Source organism: Dermochelys coriacea, chromosome 2, assembly GCF_009764565.3.
Source record: "Dermochelys coriacea isolate rDerCor1 chromosome 2, rDerCor1.pri.v4, whole genome shotgun sequence".
Lineage (NCBI taxonomy): Eukaryota > Metazoa > Chordata > Testudines > Dermochelyidae > Dermochelys > Dermochelys coriacea.
Window position 1 is genome coordinate 91,239,923 of NC_050069.1, and position 13,657 is coordinate 91,253,579.

General features: G+C 38.8%; 1 long non-coding RNA gene across 3 annotated transcripts in view; it reads left to right on the plus strand.

Moving 5' to 3' along the window:
• The window catches only part of LOC122458722, a 52,729-nt gene that overhangs the window by 14,727 nt on the left and 24,345 nt on the right, over window positions 1–13,657 (plus strand). Inside the window, exons 1-2 of one of the 3 annotated variants that reach the window (XR_006278913.1) lie at window positions 5,322–5,365; window positions 12,890–13,511. The exons of 1 other annotated variant lie outside the window; for it this stretch is intronic. This is a non-coding gene — a long non-coding RNA (uncharacterized LOC122458722). Of the gene's footprint in view, window positions 1–5,321; window positions 5,366–12,889; window positions 13,512–13,657 lie in introns of those variants that run through there. One more of the 3 variants, XR_006278912.1, reaches the window with a different exon arrangement.

The window sequence follows — 13,657 nt, forward strand, 5'->3', positions numbered from 1 at the left end:
CATGGACTAATAATTTAACTTTTACTGTACAAAATAATAAAGGGGTTGGTGTAGGAGATGTCTTTCAGTGAAGGAATATGCTCCTGGTTCAATTGTGGATTATGCAGCTCAATAGTTAGCATGAAAGGCTCAATCCCAAGCCCATGGAAGTTGATAAAAAATTCTGATGAGTTGAAGTGGCTTTTGGATAGAGGACTAACTCCTGAAGGAATTCCCCGCAAACTTGTCAGATGATGCCACATAAAATGACTGTTTCTTAGCCCTTTCTTCCTCCTCAGCAGGATCCCAGCCTATTTCAGAATCCTAACCCTGTAGCTTTCATACAGAATAGCTCCCACAGAATTGGAGAGGAATGGGGAGGGGGGAATGTCACTTTGGCGCTGCTCTCCTCCCTTCTGCTCCTTTTGACTCAAAGCTGTTGGAGTCCCACTCACTTATAGCCCATTGCACATTGCAAAGGGGATGAGTGGGGCCTAAGGCTCTGTTTTAGAGCTATCACTGTTCCCCAATGATCAAGATAAATATATGCCATGTCATATTACATACTGCTCTAAGACCACTTCCATACCAATACACAAGAGGGTAGAGTATTTGACTCTAATTTAAAGGTTTCTCAGGTCAGGTCAACAAATGCTGCAGGAAATTAAATTTATTTAGACTTTCTCTCATAAAAATAAGACTCTTCATTTTAATCTCATGTCCATTCCATACAAGTCAGTGTTGTACATCTTGTGAAACAAAAACAGGTCCTTAAAGATGGACTTGTTGACAAGTCTTGAAAGATTCCCATTGTAGTTAATGGCAATAATTCTAGTTCACTATTCACAAGCTAATAGATATAAATGGCAGAGCAACTAACATCCTTCCTCTGCCTCAGTCTCCCAAACCACTTTTCTGGAGCCAAATCACAAAACAGTATAATAGGCATTTCAATACACTTCTTTCCACTCATCCCCACCCTTCTAAAAGTTGCTAGAATCAGGAATTTGTGATATGAGTTGTAATCAGTTCTTGTGGGGATTGATCAATATGTCAGCAAGTGATAGCTATATGGCTGGTAGGATTAAAAAAAAAGAAGAGAAAACAGACATTATTTTTTGCTCAAGAAAGCAAGCAATTGTCTGACATTCAGGCCAGATCCTGATAGGCAACATGCCTGTGTCTTTCTGTTAAGTGCAAATTATTTTACTCATCCCTCATCTGCTATGTGCTTCCTGTAGACCAGGAGCCAGATCCATTTTCTGGTTCAGGAATCTGGCATCTAAAGGCCTGATTCAGTTCAGAAACCTGTCTGGAATCTCTGTTTGTAGTAAACCAACTCCTTCATTTCTCTGGATATGAAATCACTTGTTGGCAGGAAGAATTGCATCTTTGCTGACTGTGATGACCTCATGAAAGCGTGTGTCATGCCAAATACATGCTTCAAACACATGTTTCCATTTACAGTGTGCTGTTGTATGTGTTTGTGTGAGCAGCAGAATACTAATAGCTAATGCTGACTCTATTTTTGAAAGTATGTAATTGGAACTCAAAGTTCCAGTCTTTCCCATTTTTAAGTAACTTAGGTTAGCAAAGAACTAACATGGAATAGTAAAGTTTTAAATTAAGAGGCTGGAGAAAAATTTAGTAATATAAACATGGTTTGGGGATAACTTTCTGAAACACAAAAATATCTAATTATAATATGTCTCTTACAGGCTTAGTCATCTACCATTTGTGATAATGGTACATTGTGCAGACATGAAATAACCTGGGAAGAAAATTAAAACATTTTAAATCTTCATTTTCCTACTGTCTTTTCCAGACAATGGAATTGATCAATCTTTAAACATTTAAATACATATTTGAAAGTAATTTCAGAAATAGGTGAGTTACTTGCACCTCAGAAAAAATATCTTTTTAATATGGACCTGCAATTCTTTGTCAAAACCAAGTACATTGGTTTCCACTGGGGATGATAGCCTCTATTTCTAGTCTTATCTAGATATTCTGGGTCTAAAATATAGTTTATTGGGTACATTTCTTTTCATCACAAACCTTGACTGATTACCTAGACGTAATCTCATCAATATTCAGCTCTTCACTTTAAGGACTGCAAAATGCTTTTGTTTCCAAATATTATATAGTTCCCACTTTATCACAGATATAGGTTGGAACCCCAGATCTGGAGGATATCTGTTAATTGTTTTGGTTCCTTAAGTGTTCTAACATTAATTTAGTTTGTGGCTTCTGCAGTTTTGTTAAATATTTCCCATATTTTTTCTGTTGTTTGTTTGCTGACATCCAGATACAAATATATTTTTTCCCCCTTGCCAATCTTTTTTTGTCTTTGTCATTTCTCATCTTCTCAGTGATTGCTTTTCTAACGTCTATTGTTTGATTATTGGAGACTTTTGATAGCATTAATACCTATTAATCGGCAGTGTTGTGCCACCAGCTTTTAAGGGAAAATTTCAACTGCTTTAATTGAAAAGTTCTGCTCAAAAATTGATGGCCACATACTGCTTTTGTCATTTAAATCCTAGCTTCACTTCAACTTCAATTTATCATTCCAGACTGGCTTCCAATGATTAGGTCACAAACTCTGATTTCTGCTAACAGTTAAGTATACTGTTTAAAGAGGGTGCTCTATTCTTCTGTCAAAAACATGTTCTCTACTACTTTATTTGTGCATTTAAATTTTATTGTGCCTGTCTGCCCAATAATTAAAATGCTAATAGTCCATGCAAAAATTAAGATAATTAACTAACGTATGAGATTGCCCATACCATAATCATAACCCTAAGTCAAACCCTCTCTATGCCACACACACAGTAACTGGGTATTGCAGTCAAAATCCATCATAATCATTGCATTGACCTTGCAGGCCCCTTCATTTGCTGAAAACATAGGCCTGGACTACATCATGAAGTTCCATCAGTTTAATTTAAATGGGGTTTTAAACTGATCCAGTTAATCCATTGTGGACACTTATTTGGTGTGAGTGGCTTACTTCAGTTTAGCTGAAATGTATTCAGACATAAGCTAAACCAAAATGTTCCTGTTTTAAGCCACACTAAGTTTGTCTACACTGCCTTTTGCACTGGTTAAAATAAATGCAACTTTATCATGAAGAAATGTATTAGCAACATAAATGCTGGTGTAGCATGGATAGATGGCAGATGCCTAGAAGACCTAGACTTTGATGTGCTACTGAGCAACACCTGCAAACAGTTGCAAACTAACCAACATCTGGTGAAAATAGCAGGCCAAGCAGGGCTCAAAATTAGTTGTGCTAAAACAGCTATCCTTGAAATGCAGCTGTCAAACAGTAACGTCACACTAGAAGAACAAAATATCAAGTAGCACCATATTGACCAACAGAGACCTCAGGAAGGAAGTAGCTGTGACGTTGTACCCCATGATGCTTTATAGAAATATGCTTTGTAGTGTAAATATGACATAACTGGAATATGTTTTATGCTAGATATGCCATGTAACATATCTTTGCAAAGGTTATGTTCTTCTGCATGTATTCATCCTATTTGTATGCATGTATCATTTTTATATCTGAAGTTATGAGCATTGGCTCTATGCTTGTATTTAAAGTGTTCGCTGTAGAAAGCACCTAAGACAGATTTGTTCAATATAGTGTGAAGGGGTTATTCAAGTAATTGGGAGTACTTGGCTAACTATGAACCTTGATAGACACCAATCCACATCTGAGCTTTCCTGGGAATGTCCTGTAGAAAACTGAGTCATGCATGGACATGTGGCTTGCCCATGTGACTCCAAAACTCCATTTTGTAGTTGGATTCTACACAGGGAGGGAGAGAGTTTTCCACCCACAAGAGAGACTATATATGCCCCTGGGAAAACCCGTCCATTTTTGGTCTTTAGCTGGCTCAAGAAGTAGCCCCTCTACCCCCAAAGGATACCTGAAAGAGACTGGAACAAAGGAGAGTAGGGGTGTGAGTGATTATTGGACCCAGACTAGAAGGAGGCTAGTCTGTCAAAGAAGCTTATTGGAACAGCTCTGAGGGTGAGATTTCATCTGTAATCACTTTCTTACTGTATTAGGCTTAGACTTGCATGTTTTATTTTATTTTGATTGGTAATTCACTTTGTTCTGTCTGTTATTACTTGGAACCACTTAAACCGTACTTTTTGTATTTAATAAAATCACTTTTTACTTATGAATTAACCCAGAGTATGTATTAATATGGGGGGGGGGGGAGAACAGCAGTGCATATCTCTCCATCAGTGTTATAGAGGGTGAACAATTTGAGTTTACCCTGTATGAACTTTATACAGGGCAAAAGAGATTTATTTGGGGTTTGGACCCCATTGGGAGTTGGGTATCTGAGTGCTGGAGACAGGAATACTTCTTAAGATGTTTTCAGTTAAGCCTGTAGCTTTTGGGGGGACGTGGTTCAGATCTGGGTCTGTTTGTAGCAGGCTAGCATGTCTGCTGCAACCAGGCATGGCTCTCAAGTCCCAAGCTGCCAGGGAAAATGGATGTAGAGGTAGTCCCAGCACATCAGGTGGCAGTTCCCAAGGGTGTTTCTATGACCCAATCCATCACAGTGGCATCATAGGAAAGGCAGCCACAATGTTTATTAAACTCAACAATATACAAAAATCAAAAATCTACAGCTCCAGGGGAAACACCCCCCCCCGAATTTTCATTTCAAACCTAGTCTCAGTGCTAACGTGGCTGCAAGAGCTAGAGGTCTATCAGAATGTTAAACAGAAAACTAGACCCCTTCCAAAAATAAGTACCTACAAAGGATTCTGGTTGGACAGACTTCATCACCAACAAAGATCTGAGAAATCACCCACCAGAAACACAACCAAGTGCTGGACATTTTTGGGGGCATGTTCTCTGGATGTCATCACACAGGTTCTCATATGAAACTGGTCCAGTGAAAACCAACTGCTGTGAGGAAATGAGGGTGCCCAAGTGAAACCTTAAAAACCCTTAACAGGGAGGGCAGAACAATCTCAACACCACAGAGCAGATTAAAGCAGCAACAAATGACAGGCATGAAAGACACTAGCTTCTACCTTATGCACCAACTGATATGGGAAGGATGTGTAAAACAATTTACGCCCCCCCCCCCTTTCTTCTTTAGACAAGCCTGTGTATTGAGCCTACCATCTGATTATGTCTAAGATTTTGGTAGCATTTCCAAAGATCACTTTGTTCTAGACTTAAATGGCACTCTAAATACATGTTCCTGTGACAACTATAATGCTTTTGTTGCTGTTGACACAATATTGTCTCTCTTCCATATTGACGTTGTTCTTGCTTTGTTTTGTTTTGTTTTTGTCAATGGCCAGTAGCTGATGAGATCTACAGGCAAGCACAGAGATCTAAAGGCAGGTGAGCAGGTCTATGCACACTACAAAATGGAATAGAAATCTGCAAGTCATAGAAACATAGGACTATGAATAGAGTTCTTCAGGTAAATCACTGTATCAAGGAAAGTTCAATTGCTATAGAAAGGAATGATGGAGAAGTAAAGAAAGGAGGTAAAATATTATGTATTTGTCATGTGGGTAAAGAAAAACTGTGGCTTTCTTTTGAGATCATTTCTAGGAAGATGGTTGGAAATAAGAAAATGGGCAAAGGAAATAGTTCTGCAAGCATAAGGGTCAACTTTTAATTTCTCTGTGTAATGTGAGCCCATCCCTCTCAATTAGAAAAGTGAACATTCATTCAGCTCTGCTGAAGGAGCACATTAATCATCCGCTTGGCACATGTTTCTGTCCAATACTCTGTCCCAAATTTGGCCTGTTTCATTAACTAAATCAGTCTCAAGATAAACATAGTTATATGTGCCTTGTGTCCACTCCTGCTTCTCTCAACGCTGCTTAGCCTGCCTACTGCAATTTACTTGACTGGAGGCAGGGGAGAGGATGTGATGGGAGTGCTAGTGAGTAGCCAATGAAGCTCTTTTCCCTTAAACCATACTTACAGACACAGGGTTTAAACAGAACTAATTTAAACACAAAAAGGATATACGGGACTTCATCTGTGAGTTTCTTTTTTTATGGAATTGATGTATATTTTAAGTAGTATGATAAGAAAAGCAAAAGTGGGAACCTGTTTCAAAATTCCTTCAGTAATTGCTGTTGAAAGCTCTTAGTAGAAATGGCCATTGGAATTTCATCTCTTCAATGTACTATGTTTAGAAATGAGTAGGGCAGTTTCAGGAGAGAAACCAGGGATTGAATGGGGCTAGACACTGACGTACCCATTTTTCCTCCACCCCCAGAGGTGGTTCCTGCAGAACAAGAATGAAACAATGCATAGAAGCTGTCCTGCTGCTGGGCATGTAGTACATGTATGTGTGACAGTTATGAAGTTGCTAAGTAAAAATCTAAGAATACCAATATGTAACCTAGTATTGAGAAATTATATAACTCAGGGATAGTGGAATATTAACTACTGTATATACTCGTTCATTAGCCCGTTCATTTATAAGCTGACCCCCTCCCACACAAGATGGTTAGGTAAAAATAGCAAAAACTGTATGACCCTTTCATAAACCGAACCTATATTTCAGGGGTTGGCAAACTTTGGCTCCTGGCCCATCAGGGTAAGCCGCTGGCGGGTCAGGGCGTTTTGTTTACCTGGAGCGTCTGCAGGCATGGAGCCCCTCAGCTCCCTGTGGCTGCGGTTCACCGTTCCCAGCCAATGGGAGCTGTGGGAAGTGGTGTCACTTCTCGCAGCTCCCATTGGCTGGGAACGGCAAACCGCAGCCACAGGGAACTGAGGGGCTCCATGCCTATGGACACTCCAGGTAAACAAACAACAATGTATTAGATATTCAATTCAATGATTCCATAGAGTTTAAAATCATCAAATTTTGGTGTAGACCCATTTATAAGCCAACCCCCGCTCTTTGATGCGTCACTTTTTTACCAAAAATATTCGGCTTATGAACGAGGATATACCTAGAATGCTTGAATTCAGTGAGGGTTGTGAGAAGCACAAATAGGAAAGCAACACAATGGTCCCAGATAAGAACAGCCAGGCACATGCTAACCCCCTGGTCTTTCAAGCATTGAGATTTTCAAATCCTATCTCCATGAAAGAGGCAAGCTTTATTTTGCCTCTTGGAGATCAAAAAGACTGGGCAGCTTTTAAAGGAGACCTCTCCTGAAGCAGCGGGGAACCATGGTTTGAGTTAAGGGACTGGACTATGCTAAACAGACCATAGAGAACTTGGGGTACTGAGGGGGAGACTATAGGAAGCTTTGTTCCCATGTGAAAGATGGGTAGACACTTGGTAAACTAGCCATGCATAGTATGTTTTATTGTCTTAAGACCTAGTTTCTCTTAAGTGCTTTTGTTCTAATAAATAATATTTTGCTTTAAGAAGGTGGTTGGGTTGCTGGATACCAATGGCATTGCTTCTGAAGGGAACAAAATTGCTTGGTCTGGACATAGTCAGATCTGCTGAGGTAATCATGATTGATACACAGGGGATGGCAGGCAAAGCCCAGTCTGAGAATAAGAGAAGAATGTGATTCCACTCCGAGTCAGATGACACTTAGAGACCTGAGAAGGCATGCACTCAAAACGACCAGGAAGGATCATAGGGCTGAGTCTAAGTTGTTGTAACTTAAACCTTCTTGCAGCCCAATCAGTGAGTATCAATATCCCTTTAATGATAGTAACAAATTCCCTCACCCATTCACTGGTAACGTGCATCACTGTGGTTTGGCCCACTTTGTGACTAAATCAGCGTAGGCTGTCTTAGTTTACTCTGTGGAATGGAGCGGGTTAAGCAGCTGAGCTAAAAATCTCATAAGAACAGGCTCTTTTTGGGAAGATTACCCAAATTCCTGCTTTTGATCTCACAATATCTTTCTTGTGGTATCTTGGCACTTCTGTTAATAGCTGAAGGGACGCCATTAATGTAACAATTGCATATCTTGCCTGCTCTTGTTACAAGTATCTTATAAAGTTACTGAAAATGAAAGAGATTAGGGCCCTGATCCTGCAAACACTCAAGTGTGTTTAACTTGGCCCCAATCTTGCGAACACTTGGGCTAGAGGAAAATCCCCCCTCCCCACCTTTCTTTCACTCTGTCCACCCTTTCCTTGTTTTCCCTGCATTGTCAGTTCCCTCTTCATTTTTGTGGGCCTTTCATACAACAAAAGGTGGTGGGGGAGGGAATTTTTTTTAAAATATGAAAATGTGGTTGTAAAACCCTCAAAATGGCTATGGGGACACTTTTTTAAAAAATACTCCTTTGACTTCAGATTGACTGGATTTCCAGATTCAGTTGCAGTTCAGTTTGAACTATAAATGAAGGTTCATGGTGGAGATTCTTAATTCATGCAAACTAATTTCCTCTTGTCACATTTTTGAGGATTGTTTGCACAACACTTTGAAAATATAAAGTGCTAAGAATTAGTATTTTTAACCACCATATTTTCTTCAACAAAATGTCTGTCTGCCAACAATATGGACAACTCCTCTTGGAGTTGGTTTCCCTCCCTCTCCCCAACACACACTTATACACGTCCTTGTTTGTTCAAGATGGCCCAGTGGATGCATTTAAAGTAATGCTCCTTTAGATGGTTAGAAGTATGTGGGATTACACTTACGTAGTAAAGTGTAAACGATAAGGAACCTCTTTGTTTTAGACTCTCTCAATTTCTGAAGCAAATCTTATCTTGCAAAGAGTGATCTCATTCTCATTAAAACAACAAGGAGGCTGGTGGCACCTTAAAGACTAAGAGATTTTTTTGAGCATAACTTTCGTGGTTAAAAACCCCACTTCTTCAGATGCATGGAGTAAAAATTACAGATGCAGACATAATTATACTCACTCTCATTGATACTGTCTAGCCATTTTGTTCTGACTCTGTGTTTACTGTATCTTTAGCATATTTTTGGTAACTGGTGAAATAGATCCCAAGTACACCCAGGAACTGATTACAGAAGCACACAATGTCTGAGGAAAAAGCTAGTGTATAAAGTGGAAAAGGTGCCAAGCCACAGAGTTTGTATCCAGATTTGAATAAAAACTTGCCTGAAGTTTAAGCATGTTTTGGACCTGGGGCTTTAGTTTGGCGTCCTCTCTAATGCAAAACCATCTTGGAGCTTGGGAAACATCTGCCACTATGGCCAAGCACAAGGCCTACAAACCACAGGAATGCATCATATGAGCAAGTAAAAATGTTATGGTAGAAATACTTTCAATTGGGGCCCAACTTTTTCAAAGGCTGACTCCTGTTTGTGCACACCCATGCTCACATGCACCTGTCTGTTGCAAATGCATATGCTAATCTGGAAAATACATGTACAAACTAGTAGTTAGATACTAAAATGACTGTCTGCATAGATTTCTGGAGATGGTGAAGTAACTGAGCAGCTGTCAGCAAATGTCCATGGACCAACTTTTCCCCTCTCTTGTTGAAAGCAGTTGAGAATCTCCAGGTTCTCTGTGCTGGGAGAATGTCCTGCTGTATGTGGGCTGTAAGGGATGACAAAATGCATTCGTCATAAATTAAAATAATGAATATTCCAGGGGAATGGTACATAAAATGAATTAGGACCCTTTCAAAAGTCAGTCTGATTTTTTTTCCTCCTCTCTCATATAATCCGTTCTTGCTTAATTGTCCAGTGTTGAAAAAAAAAAACACATAGAACTCTTAAAGATTTTTAAAATACCACAGCTGCCTCTACGATGGTATTGTAGTCTTGTTAGTCCCCTGATAATTCTCCCATGCTTCCCTCTACATTTGGCACACTGTTTGAGCTGGTCTGCCAACTTAACTTCTTGTTCAAGTCCTCCTTTCCCCCTACGATTCATTTTTTCCACAAGGCTTACAAGAAATAAGCCAGCTAAGACATTGATTGGTTTTTATTCTGTAATCAACAACTCTACTGTGTAGTGCAGTGCATCAGTCTTTGGAGAGCTACTACATTATTTTACTGACTCTTACCCTTATCTTCCCTCTTCAACTTTCTCTCCACTTTCTTGTTAACCACTGGCTACTTTTGTATCTGATCATAGCTTGTATAAGCAGCTTGGGGGCAGGAATCATGTCTTTTATTTGTGGTCATTGTGATTAAATAACACCAACAAAACCCTTCGGTAGACAGGGAGAGGTTTTCTTCCCCTAAGCTCTTGCACATCGTTAATTTCTAATACAGATAACTCCCTGCCAGAGCCTTAAATACAAGTCTCCAAACAATGAGATAATTCACACTTCTAGTATAGATCTGCAGGTCAGACTTATCCCTATAAGATAGAAGATTCATGAATCAAAATGCTCAGATTTTGGGTGGATGTTTGAATCATGCTGCACACTTAGTAGTTCAGGGCTATCAAGCCATAAGTCACGTGAGTCAGTGTGGTCTAGAGCAGTGCTACTCAAAGTGGTGGTCCGCGGACCGGTGCCGGTCCACGAGCCATCGGCTGCTGGTCTGCGCGCACATTGGAAAAAAAAATTGCCGGTCCCTCACATCAGATAGCTTGAGAAGCACTGGTTTAGAAGACAGGGGTCTGGGAACAAGTCAGGATTTCTGCATTGTATTTCCAGCTTTGCAACTGACTTTCTATAAGGCCTTCTGTGGGTAAGTTGTTGGACCTTTTTTTGTGTCTCTGTTTATTAATACTCACCTACCTGAAAAGAATGTTTTCAACTAAATTCACTTTTAAAAAAGTGAGATGCTCTGACGAATAGCGCTCTTTTTAAATCAATGATACAAAATCACTTTGGCAAATAGTAAATGGATTAACAACTCACTGAATTGTAGACCTTTAAATTGTTTAACAATAATTAGTAATGAGGAATCCTTCAATGAGTGGGGTATTTCTAGTGGGGTCCTGCAATTGTGTGTGTTCTCAGACCAATGCTATGCAATATTCTTATCAATGATCTAGAAGAAAATATGAAATAATTTCTGCTTTGAAATTTTCATATGCCACAATGGTAGACTGGTAAATAATGATAAGCAAAGGTCACTTACACATAAGCTTGGCAGAATTTGATTTTTTTTATAACTTTGACAGATAATTGGCTTATTTTTAAGCTTTTTTTAAATCAATTTTAATTTTCAGTTGTGGGAAATTATGGGGGCAGTCGAAAGATATTGAAATTTAGAAAGTTAAATCTTTCTGTTAAAACACAAACTGTCAACATCACATGTTAAAATATAAAAAGTAAATATCTTTACATAAAACTAAGATCTCAATCAGGATTTTTCTTACTTTACAGATAGGCAAACTTCAATTATTAATGGACATTCTTTTCATTTGTTTTTGAGTACAGTGAAATCAATGTTTATTGACACTTGCCAATTAACAATCTAATCCTGCCAAGCCTACTTATGAAGTGTGATCTGGATCACTTGGTAAACTGGGTGCACTCAAAGATTCATTTTAATACACCCAAATGAAAGGTCATACATCTAGGAACAAAGAACATAGGCCATATTTACAGGCCATAGCCAGGGAAATAGTGACTCTGAAAAAGACTAGGTAGATAACCAACTGTAAAGGAACTCCTAGAGTGATGCTGTGGCTAAAGGTGCTAGTCAATCCTTGGATATATAAACAGGGGAATATCAAGTAGAAATAGGATATTACCTCTGCATATAGCATTGATGAGACTGCCACTGAATACTGTGTCCTGTCCTGGTGTCTTCATTTTTTAAAAAGGAAATATTTTTGAGGGCTCAGAGAAAAGCTTCAGGAGTGATTGAGAGTCTTCAAACAGACCTTACAATAAAAGTTAAGGAGAACAATGTGTTCACTTGACAAATTGAAAATGAAAAAATTATTTTCAGGTCAAATGAAACATTTTGGCCTGATTTCTGACCTTTTCTAACATTTTAAACTTAAACAAAAATAGATTTTTTTTATACATTCCATTGAAAATGTAACTCTAATGGACCAGTGTGATAACTTCAGAGCTCTTACATTGCATAGGTTCTGAAGGTTAGGAAAACCAAAATTTTATTCACAACAATCTGAACCATGGTGTGTGCACATTTACATTCTTGGTGCAAAAAAAAAATCTGATATGCAATCCCCAAGGCTTAGCACCTATTACATTGATTACAAATTGTAAGATCTGTCTTCCTTACTTGAAAATGTATCATTGTGAAAGAGGCCAAGGCCAATTATCTGGCTACATAGTGGGAGAGGCTTTGTGGATGTACATCCATCCGAAGTACAACCCCTTCGTTTTCTGCTGTAGTATCTGATGTGATAATTGTTCCAATACAGAGGAGACTAGGCAAAATTTTACATTAATAGAAAACCTCAAAGTTAGATGAAAAGTGCTATTAGGCTAATCCTTTCAATTATTGTTTTCTTCTGATTGATTGACTTGTGTAGCCAATCTTGCATATGCCTAAAATTTTGGAAAAGGGCACCATCACAAATGGTGGTTCCCTGAAACATTCATGTTCTATAATTTTATGGGTAATTACATTCAGTCTGCATTACCTCATTTTTGACATTAATGTTTCTTATTGTTTTTGTTCTTTGAATATTAAATTTCTTTCATATGTAAGTTTCAGAGTAGCAGCCATGTTAGTCTGTATTCGCAAAAAGAAAAGGAGTACTTGTGGCACCTTAGAGACTAACAAATTTATTAGAGCATAAGCTTTCGTGAGCTACAGCTCATGAAGTGAGCTGTAGCTCACGAAAGCTTATGCTCTAATAAATTTGTTAGTCTCTAAGGTGCCACAAGTACTCCTTTTCTTTTTTCATATGTAACAATCTTTTTACAGGACCCTTATGTCACTTTAAATTACCTAGAAATAAAGATAACCAATATAATTTCTATCACTTAATTTTTAAAAAATGTTGGCTTGAAGGTATGAATGCCTGCCCTCGCTGGTGTTTTGTTTTCTCTATTGGTTTTGTTCAGGATGCTGGAGAAGATCAAGCTTGGCACATTTTCTCTGCACTGTACACTTGTGACCCTTGGAGCTGCTCAGTACCAACTGGCAGTATACTGTAACTCAGTCAAGCCTGACACACTCATTGCCCCAACACTGTCATAATGATACCTTACATGACACCGTTGAGAGAGATGTAAACTGGTGACACGCTGGTCCTGACAATTGTGTTGTATGTATGGATTGTACTGGAACTATAACTCTTTTAACACATCTATGTTCTTAAAATGTATTTGGGAGGCAGCACATAAATCCAGCCTGCCCTAGACAAAGAAATGTAGATTTCCCTGTTTGTCTGGGTTGGTTACAGGCAGAGGACAATGAAAGATAAAGAAAGCCACCAAGCTAAACAAGCAGTGGAGAAGACTGACACTTTAACAATCACAGTGGGGGGCAGAATCTGTACCTCAGGAAGCTTTTGGTATAAACTGTGGACCTTGAGCTATATACGGAGAGCAAAAAGACCTTTTAGTTGACCCTTGCATGATGGATATAGGGTACCGCAGTCTTCAAACCTATGGAAAACTGGATTTCCCTAGTCTGGAGGGCTAGGGATACTGGTTACTTGACATAATAATGGAAATTGCTTAGGTAAAGACTGTAACTTGCTAAGATACAGTTCTATCATTAGTAAGTGTTTTGTCTGTAACCATAGCTGTCTGTCTGTCTTGATCAGTATCACTTAAATATCTGTTCTTTATTAATATTATTACAGAGCCATCTCAGTTCTGTGTATT